This window comes from Paralichthys olivaceus, chromosome 7 (genome assembly GCF_024713975.1).
Source record: "Paralichthys olivaceus isolate ysfri-2021 chromosome 7, ASM2471397v2, whole genome shotgun sequence".
NCBI classification, from domain to species: domain Eukaryota; kingdom Metazoa; phylum Chordata; class Actinopteri; order Pleuronectiformes; family Paralichthyidae; genus Paralichthys; species Paralichthys olivaceus.
The window spans coordinates 8,001,172-8,012,037 of record NC_091099.1 but is presented as its reverse complement, the minus strand read 5'-3'; the positions used below and the strand labels follow the sequence as shown (position 1 = coordinate 8,012,037).

Here is a 10,866-nt window from a genome sequence, read left to right as displayed (position 1 = left end):
TAATAACCCAATTTGATTTAATATGTTCTGATTTTGGTTGTGTGGTGACTAAAAGGTTAAGGTCCATACAACATAACCACAATATCCACAGTTTGATTCATGGGTGTGTCGTGCAACACACCCTGCCTTTTATTTCCTGTCTCTTTGAAGTCCATCAAAACAAAATACCAAACAAAAATTAAATTAAATGAATAAATGAACTGATTCGCTTGTTGAAGATACTGAAAGAGACCTGATGCAACATGATTACAGAATATGATTTCCAGAGCCAAGTATAAAGATCTAAAGGTAAAAATCTATGATAAAGATTAAAAGCCTTTAGAAACATAAAGAGCCCTAAGTGTTTACACAATGTCCAATTGCCCACACAATTTCATATTTAGTTTCTGATTGTCTTTCTCCGCATTTGGTTCACTTACACATTAATTTACCAACTATAAGAGGTTGATTTAAACAAATAATAACATTACTTCACAAAGTTATGAAATTGCTTATTTGTTTGAAGACACTTAGTCAGAGGATGTCGGTCTGTTTCTGCTTCATGTAGTTGAGGTATTTATATGATCAAAGTAAAAGATGAAGTGTAAAAAAGGGGAATTTTCTGGGGTGAATGTGTGGTGAGACAACTAAGAACATTTATTTATTATTAATTATGAAGATGTAAATGCAAATATATAAAAATGGTAGAAGGAGTAATAATGATCACTGAAAAAAACCTGTAAAAGTAAAAAACACTTTAAAATGGACATTAAATGAAATGTAAAAAACCAAGTACATAAAAACATTTATTCGTGTACAAAAATGTATTTAAATACATGGTAAAATACATCTGTTCACAGTCAGAACATTTGACAGCATTAAAGTTTGTATCCTGGTGTGAAATGAATAGTAGAAGAACTAAAAGTACCTTTGAAAAAGAAAAATGCAGTAAAAATGAAAATCATTGAAATAATACAAGCTTAAACCCAGATGAGCCCAGCAGATGAAAATTTTATTTACCAAAATGTTGTTTTATTTTTCTATTTCTTGTTTGTTTGTTTATACTCTTCCCTCCACTCGAACATACTGCTACCGGAACTCGCCACGTTATCTGCTGAACAAAGTAAAAGCTTGCGTGTCACTCATATCACTCAACGCCTATAGAAACAGTTGAAAAATAACGATTCAATAATTAGTCTGAGTGTGAACTGGATTTTTAATTCATTTCTGTCGTTGTAAGTTGAATCATCAGCTTCATATCAGAAATGAACGTGGCAGGCGTTTATTTTTCCGCCTTTATTTTGAAGGTGCAGACAGGAAGCAGTAGCCGCCATTACCGCTGGCTTGTGGTCACAGCTGGTTGTTGGTTCTCCACCAGTTGAGCGTCGAGCTGCTGCTGAAGCTGAAGCTGAAGCTGGATCCTCCGGAGCTGCTGCGGTTTCAGGTAAGAACTTCCTCCGTGTCCTCCGCTGAAATCGGATGTTCATTGTAAATGTACCGCTCACGTTCCGCCATGTTTACCGGACACATCCAACGTGCTGCTCGGTAACTTAACGGTCGCGGTGCGGTGGTGAAAACTTCTTCACCGAGTGCAAACCGCTCTCATCTTGGTTAAAATGCCCCCCGGGGGTCGTTGTTGTGTGTTAGTTCATACAGAGGCTGTGATTTGAAGAGATGGGAGTGTGTGTTTGGTTTGAGCCCGCGGGCCGAGGCTCCGGTGGCAGCAGCGGGGGGAGAAGAGCAGCAGCAGCGCGGTGCTGTCCTCTGGAAGTTTTTCCAGTCTGCGTCGTTTCACCGCAGCCCCACGGCACCAGGCTCCCCCCTGCTCACTGATGTGGGGCCGAGGTGGCTCCAACTTTACCCGCTCTAACCGTCAGTGTCCACGGGGAAGCCTCGGTAAACATTTGGCTCTGCTCTTCACAGAGAGCCGCTGGTTTGACACATGGATCCATGGAGGGAGGAGGAGGCTTGTTTGGAAAGTTTCTCTCAAACTGTTTGAGATACTACCGGAAACACACCGACTCGTTCTTTACAGTTTACATGCTAAGGTCATGTATGAAGCATGTTGTAGGTTTGAGGAGATGTGTTGATGCAGCTGGGAACAAATGTCAATTTCCACTCATCGTTCCTCTCAACAACTTTTACCTTCTCTGTAACTCTGAGGACCGAGTCTGCACATGTTGTAATATGTTATGTAAAATATAAACATCAATGCAAAACAGGGATTCTCTACTGTGTTCATGCTAAGGTCATGTATGCAGCATGTTGTAGGTTTGAGAAGTCAGCAGAGCTTAGATGTGTTGATGCAGCTGGGAACAAATTTCAATTTCCATGCATTGTTCTTGTCAGCAACATTTACTCACAGTCTGAGTCTCCACATGTTGTATTATGTAATGCAAAATGTAAATGTGACCGCAGTAACACTATACTATAACATGGATTCTTTACTGTGTTCACGATATGCTCATGTATGTAGCATGTAATAGGTTTGAGGAGTAAGCAGATCTTAGATGTGAACACAACTCTTGGTATAAATGTTACAGTTGAACCAGACTTAGTTCAGTTTCTTCACTTGATTACTGAACATCGCTCCCAGTTTTCATGTGTAACACTCGCTAAAATCAGTGGTGTTGCTCAAGAGCACTAAAGCACTAGCTGTGTGACAAATGTCAATTCCCAAGTATTATTCTTATCAGGAACTTAACTTCTCTGTAACTCTGACGACTCACACACCGAGTCTCCACATGTTGTAACGATCACTGGAAATATGTTGTAATATTCAAAACATGACTACACTGCACTACGTGGATTCTTTACAGTGTTCACGCTATGGTCATGTATGTAGCATGTAGTCCATTAAAGGAGTCAGCAGAGCTCAGATGTGTTGATGCAGCTGTGAACACAACTCAGCATAATGTTATTTTTCATTCACGCCTAGTTTACTTCTGCATTCAAGCATAACGAGAACATTTCTACACTTGATAACTTAACAAGACTCCAAGTTTGCAAGTGCAACTCTCACGGAAACTGATGTTGCTCAAGAGCACTAAAGCACTTGTTGTTCACAATGAGTCAAATGTCAAAAGTATTATTCTTGTCAGCAACTTTGAACTTCTCTATAACTCAGATTACTCACTTACTGAGTCTTCACATGTTGTAATAATAATATAGCTCGACCATGTAGATTTTTTGGGGGTGATGCTCTACCGGTATTTGGAATAAAAACATGATATGGATATATCAGCTGATGTATATTCTTAAACCATAATCTTTATTATAAAAAAACTAAAAATTAAAAGAAAACCCAATACAAGCAAATATAAAGAGGTTGAATTAAGAAATTAAATGAATATTTTGCATAAAGTGCAAAATGTTTCTGCATTTTTTATTCTGTAAAATGAAATTGTCATGAAAACACCATATTGCTATTTTTACTCTGTTTTCACACCGTTGTGGACTAACTGAATTTTTTTGCCTTATCCCTTTGCTCACACTTCCAAGCCTCTCTCTAATTTAAACTTCTTTATCCACCAAATACAATGTCAGGAATGTAAACTGCATTTCCTACTGAGTAAACTTCTCTCGTAAGCTGCCGTTCAGTTGAGAGCTTAAAATTTCCATCCTAGTTTTTTTTATGGGGGGGGGTATACTAGAACCTTAAAGGCTCAAAACCACATTAAGAAGGAAGAGGATCAAAAGGTTAAACAGCTCTAACCCATGACAGAGGGAGTTGTATTGTCACCATGACCGTGACTCTGCCATCACACAAAGACCTCTTTCCCTCTCCATGGACCACTCAAGTGTGTTATTCATTCTGCCCTGGAAAATAGACTCTTCTATTTAGCAGCGTTGGCCCCAGCAGCTCCTCTCCTCTTCCTTTTAAACAATTGTCCAAAAATCATTCTCTGCTATGTTTAATAGTGATGAATTGGCCCAGTGTTTCACACATAGTTAGGCTACATCCACATTTTGAGTTTAAAAGGCATCACTGTTGTCACATTTACAGCTGCTAATCCAGACTGCTCTGTAGTTTGGAAAACACTCCTAGTTTTAGTTTAAAAAACAACTCCGGTGCTGTGTTAGATACTACTGTGTGGTAGTATGGACGGGCAACTATAGAGACAACTGGAAAATATGACGCGGCCGCCTGCATTTGCTTCCTGGTTGGTTCTTATCAGTAATGACTCAACTACTGGGGGCAAAGGCAAATGTTGTTTATTTACACTTATAAAGCGCCACCTCTTCATTCGAAAAAAAATCCTTCATTTGACTTTTCACCATTGTTGTTTCTCTTTTATAGAATTTTCTGTAACCAGACAACCAGCTTCAGAGTTGATATGACCAGTGTCCGCTTGATATTCATCCTCAGGTGCATTAGGGATGGGGAATAGTACCGATATGGAGCTACAACACTTGTGTGGACAGACATGATTTTAGTTTTGAAAATGTTAATGTAGTCTTAGATTCTATCTTTTGTAAACCGACTGTTGCCTGCGCTCACAATGACGTTTACTTTAAAGCAAACAGAGACAATGCACATTTTTCTGTGTCAAATGAATAATATATTCGTGTTTAATACATATTTATGTTGTTGCATATTATCAGACGCAAACAATAAAAACAACAATAACATATTGTGAATCCTCCACCTTGCTCCCTAATTATCAGCATTGGCCATATTGTGATTGACCACTAACATGTAAAACTACATTTACATCAATCTAGCAAGTCTGCTCTTAGAGCAGCCACATTTCAACCACTCTCTACTTTCTATGTTTTGCCCCAGGAGGGGTTTGCACTGCTCTCTGCAGAGCTCATCTGCTCCACAGCGATAGAAATACTTCTTCCCCCTGGATGCTGTGGCTAGACCAGCTGGCTGTTCTCTAACTGCTCTCCGACAGGCTAATACACCCCCAAGCCAAGCGCAGGATAATCACCCAACGTCGAGGACACCAAGCTACTTACGCAGACTGAAGGCTTTGCAGTTTTAATCAGTCGTAGGCTGTTTATCTCCAGCCAGGAGTGCTCCCTGTGTTTTCCATGTGTACCTGGATTCCCTGTGAATTACTCTTGGCTCTTGCGTATGTTTTTACAGACAGGTGGTGGATTATGTGGTGGGTGTGATTTCTTTTTTTCTTACCTCTTGTGAATGGGGAGGGCCCATCGTGTTTGCTGGAAGGGTTTTAGAGGGGGGTTCTCTCTCTTAAGCTCTGTGTCCTCTTCAAAGCATTGTGTGCTGTTGTGGCTCTGGTATCATGTGTAGCCATGAGCAATCGCAGGTATGCAATCTATACAATGGTTGTCTCTCACATCAGAGAAGTGCAGCAGACACTTACTTCAGTGGGAAAAGTTCTGTTGTATGGCTCTCATGATAATCCTGCTTCTAACTTTCAGGTTTGAACGTTAACATCCGAGGAGTCCAGTTGTTGAGGATTCATGGCCTGAACAGTGTTTTTTATTGTATGTGTCACTGAGATTTATGCTAGTTATTGCTGTGCCTCAATTTTATGCACTAGAAAAAAGATTTATATATATATATATATATATAAACATTGTCTATGCTTAAGTTGGACCAGTTGCCTTGGGTTTCATGTAATTTGAGCTATTTGCTTTATATTGGGAGAATCCATTCTATTTCCTTTCTCTCAGCTTGAACTCAGATTTGTCAAGAGCTTATTTCTCAGATCTGTGCACTGTGTTTTGCTGTTATCTTTAGGAGAGCATTCAAACCACTTGGGCCTTGTACATTTACTGCAGAGGTGAATTTGTCCCTCAAGCGCTAATAATTGTCAAAACAGTGAGTTCTTTTGTTTTAATGGGCAAGTGGTCATGGCAAAACAAAGTTAATGGGGAAAAAGTGGAGTTTTTTTTCTGTTGCTTTGTATGTTTTGCTCTGTAGGACAACAGCAATCACCAATCACAAGCAATACAACCTGCTACTATGAAACCTTGCAAGTGCTAGAATGCACATTATTAGACCACCATAACTCACCAGCAGCGGGGGGGACGAGAGCTGAATATCAAGCAATCTGTCGTGTTCCTGGATCTCTCATTGACGGGAAGCAGAGGAGCTCAAACGTTTTTCCCAGCTCTCTGCAGGCAGCGGGGTCAAAGTCCAAACAGCTTCCCTGTAATAGTGCTCTGTAGCCAGCTGGGCTAAAGAAAAAGACATCTTACAGGCTTCCCTAATGGGCCAAAGCTAGAAGAAAAGATGACAGCTACCCTACCACCAAGGAATGTCACCTCTGTGACATTGTTATTATTCAACTTGTTCATTGTTTTTGACGTTACGGCTGCATTCTCACAGTTGTTGTTGGGAATTTTAGCAGCCTGTCTGCCTTTATATTATGGCTACGATTTTGATGTTGGATTAATCAGACTTCAGTCATTTTTTTATCTCACCTTGACTTTATTCAGCATTTATTAAATATTAATCAGTTTTCAAATATCAAACACTACATTAACACCTCTCTCCTTCTGTGGCCCTTATGAAAGACTCACATTTGTCATCTGGAGGATGATCTGCATGGCTGAGCTTCTGTCAGCACCAGAGTCCTCTCGGGACCACTCCTGGGATCATGGCTAACTTTAATTGGTGCGAGAGGGTGAAGGCATCGCCAATTCAGGCATCTAGGTTATGTGTTCTTTTAATATCTTGTCTGATTAAAGGCATGAATGTTCCCTATCTTCGCCTCAGTCTGGAATGAAATCTCGTCCATGCCAAAATGTGTGGGTGCCTTGGCACTGGCTCAGTTCTCTTGTGGCCAACTGCTTTTCTCTTTAATCCTAATTTGCTGCTCTGTATTCTCGTCATTTAAACTTGAATGTAACACACTGGGTGAAATATAAAAATGCAGCAGTTTCTATGAAAGAAATTTTTTTTTTAATCAGTTATTGGAACATGAATTATAATTTGCTCTCAGCTAACAGACAGTTAAAAACATTAACTGTCTGTCTACTATTTTTCTTTCCCTTTTATTAGCAGTAAATGATAAGAGTGAGTAAATTATAGAGTTATTCATTTGCAAACAAATGAGGCTGATACTAATAGGCTGTCATGCATTGTGGGTAATGTAGGCACCACACACTAGCATGCAATTGCAGATCCAAAATCAACGCTGTTTCCCAGTGTACTGAAGTCTGCCAAACTGCAAAGGATGGTTAAAACTTAATGGATATTTAGCTCTACAAGAATGCAATGGTGCATAACACTGCTCTTTTGTGTTATTATAAGAAGTGTTAAAATTTTACAGATCATTATGAGAATGTGACGAGACAAATTAGATTTTGGCGGGCCGCAACAGGCTTGCTAAATAATGGGGAAACACCTGAGTGCGTTTGCCAATAAGTTATTAATAGCTATAACATGGCAGTCCTCAGCAGACCAATCAGTCTGGGTCTAAGTATGATGTTTTATTCTTACACCCCTCTGCTACCATAATTCAGTTTACTCACTTTACTTAGTTCTGCTCACATGGTTCATGTGTGGAGAGGAAGTGCATGGCATTGAAGGCAAAACAGCCTGAGGTCCCTGCCACACGAAAGGAGGAGGCCAAACAGCAAAGGAGCGTAACGCTTTTCCGCAATTCCCCATTAATGAGAGGCACAACTTTGACAGTTTCTCACAGGGAAACTGCTTAACCACAGCTGAAGTCCAGACAAGTACTGACCCTGCAGGGATAATACAGGCTTGTCCGCAGACATTTTCCCATGGCGATAAGGACTTGGCCAGATGTTCGCAATACATATTCACACTCTCCTTGACTCTAAGTACAAGTCAGAGAGAGCCCAGTGTGTGTTTCATGGCAGATCTAGAAAGAGCAAATCAGGGAAGGTGTTTTGTGTAATGTAATGAATGACTCTGTCATCTCCTGATCATTTGGTACTAAAAATACAAGGAAACACCAAACCAATGGGACAGTGAAATGTCTCAAACTTGATTTAGCCCTCTTTGAAGTTGGGCTCTGTGAATGGGAAAACAGCACATTATAAGACACCACAGTGTTCTCTTTCATGTCATGGGCTGAAAGGGATGCTATTGAGTGTTTGAGGGAGACCTTTGATATGTGAGATGCTCGATGCCTTGTGAAAGGATCAAGCTTATGATTTGAGTCAATATGTGTGTGTGAGTGCTTTGATGCTTGTTTCTGCCAGACCGATGTTTTGTCAGAATGCTTAGAGGATCAGTCATGATGGATCTGTCCCATGACAGTCCTTAGCCTGAATAATGTGTAAAGAGGTGCCTGCGAAAATGCAAACACACATGACAAGTAACAGGACTGCTGCACCATAGCTGATGCTAAACAGTGTTCTGTTTGGTGACTTCGTAGTTTGATCATCCAGTGTTCAGAGGACATGATTAAAATGAGAGCAGGAAAGATTTGTTTTGATTACATGTTTCTTTTGTTGTCTGGCTTTTTGTTTTGTAGACCTAACGATTGACATTTCTTATTTTCCCAGAAGGCCGAGAGTAGTCTTCCTCCTTTAGTCTGCATTTAAGGGTTGGGAAAACAAAGATAGTAAAGTTGTAACACCCTTCCTATTGTGTAATTGTGTTTTTATACTGCTGGTTTTATGTTTTTCCCGGAAAAGCTACAGTATATAGGATTACAATTCCACGGGAGAGCACTTCATGACTGTGGTCAGGATGTTATTTAAAAAATGATTTAAATGTGTGTGTGCACACACGTGGAGGCTCGTGGTGTGTGTATATGTTTATGTGTGGGTTCATGCCTTCTTGTGTATACTATAGTGAGAAAGGGAGATAGAGGACTTTGCCCTTCTCTTCATCTTTACCATCTGTTTTGCGTAGCATTTGACTGAGGCGTTAATCATTGTGCCTTGGGGCCACTCCTGCTCTGACAACAGCTGGAATAGAGAGATGGACCTGTTGATGTTTATCTGTCCTCCAGTCTGTCAGTCCTGTATGAACTGCTGTATTAACTGGTACTAATGCAGCTGGAGGGTTCATGACCTTGGTGTGTCTACTTTCTTGAAAAAAACAGCTGGATGACCTCCCAGCCTTGATTTCTCTATTATAACGTCTCTCAACTGTCTACTTTACAATTTAATTACAATTTTTAATTTGAGTAGCCTAAATTGATAACTCCCTCAAACAATGATCAAGCTGATTATAGAGAAACTATCACACTTTCTGGTCATTTCAATGTAACACTATCTAGTCCCAAACTCAGTCTTTGTTTTAGAACTAACTTTTCCTTGTCCTCAATCCCTCCTGGGATCAATTAATCATTCTTCTGTCCATTCATCCACGGTTATATGGATACAAAGTAAACATCAATCAGCAACAGCATTAAACCGGTAACTGTTAAATGTTGTGGCAATTCCATATATCCATAGACGTCATTCTGAGCCATCAGTAACAGGACTTTAGTTTGAATTTTAATATTGAAGTTTTTAATATTTTCCATGACTCCATTGTCAAAGTCAAAAATAAATGTTCTTATGAGTCTAGACATAAATGGATTTAAATGTCAACTTGACTGGATGGCAGAGACATACAAGTGCATGAGATAATTGTAGTTCTTCGCTAACCCTGAAAGGACTCCTGTTGTGAGGCTACTTTTCAGAAAGAGTTCTGACCAGCAAGCAATGCTCTGTTTTTTAGGGAACTTGAAAGCAGCAATTTGTTTGTTTCAGTTCCTGATTATGTGTCCATTTATATTTTTGTATAATGATCATACAAAACAATCTAAATTGTCTTTTTTACATGCCATCCGATATTTTCCTGATTGATTTTATTTAGCCTGGTGTTTTTTCATTTCAGTTCTCTGTAGACAAGTCCCCTCGTTCCATTAAGAGCAATAACAGGAATATGACATTCGGTTTGGAAAAAGAAATTAAAATTGTCAACTGGGACTGTCATTTTCCTTTCGTAATTCAATAAAGTTTAAATTCAGAATGTAATGACCTTTGCAAACTCAATACCCATGCAGTGAAACAAACCCGTAGAAAACACACATGTACAAAGTGAATGATTTTTCTCTAACTAGGGATGTAACATCATGCCATCCAATGTTTCATTATTGAATTTTCATTATTTATGCTCGTGTTGCAGCTGTGAAAGTTGTGTGTATGCAGTGTGCAACAGATGGCCGTGGATAACTAAAACACTGATGGGATTCTTAAGCCTTGAGGGACTGTTTTAGACGAGTCTTGGAGCAGCTATGTGATGTACTCATATAGATAACACTTGGAGAATGCTAACTGTCTGACGCTCTTGGATAGTCTTTGCTAATCCTGAAGGCGCTGCATGTTAAAAGTGATTAGGTATGTATAGAAGCTCTGTGTTTAAGCATCAGCGTCACGTATTTACTTAAAGGTTAATTTGCTGTGGAAAGCACACAATGAGTGATTGAACCTTCCCGTCCCATCCTTCGTGCTATGTATAATGTGGGTGACATTTAGGCTTTATTGGGTCCCTGCTGCTACACCAACAGCAGTGGCCCAGTAGCTCTATTTCTGACTTACTGTTTTGGCTTCCTCACTTTATCAAAGCAGAGAGCAGTGCGATGGAGCTTATTATGGGCTTGTTGGGTTTGGCCAGTGCTGGAGATGTGGAAAAGGCTACCATGGAATTAAAAGCCATCTTGGCCTACGCAGAGTGCTCCTACATCTTCAGCAAAAGCTGTAGTCGAACACACACACACACACACACACACGCACACACACACACACACACACACACACACACACACACACAGCATGTCAACAACAGGAACAACTTTGCAGCACGGTGAGGGGTTGAAGATACACAGTGTTGTATATTTAGAAACAGTCATTTGTAGAAGGAGAAGTCAGTTGGTTGGGTGTTTGTTGAACCCTAGGTTTTGGTTTGTTTTGGCTGGATCCTTAGTATTTTCAGCA

At 39.9% G+C, this 10,866-nt stretch overlaps 1 protein-coding gene across 1 annotated transcript in view; it reads left to right on the top strand.

Moving 5' to 3' along the window:
* The first annotated feature begins 1,295 nt into the window (after positions 1 to 1,295).
* The window catches only part of LOC109624537 (solute carrier family 45 member 3), a 30,857-nt gene continuing 21,286 nt past the window's right edge, over positions 1,296 to 10,866 (top strand). Inside the window, exon 1 of the mRNA XM_020079281.2 lies at positions 1,296 to 1,423. The gene's annotated coding sequence lies outside the window, so the exon portion shown is untranslated. The remainder of the gene's footprint in view (positions 1,424 to 10,866) is intronic.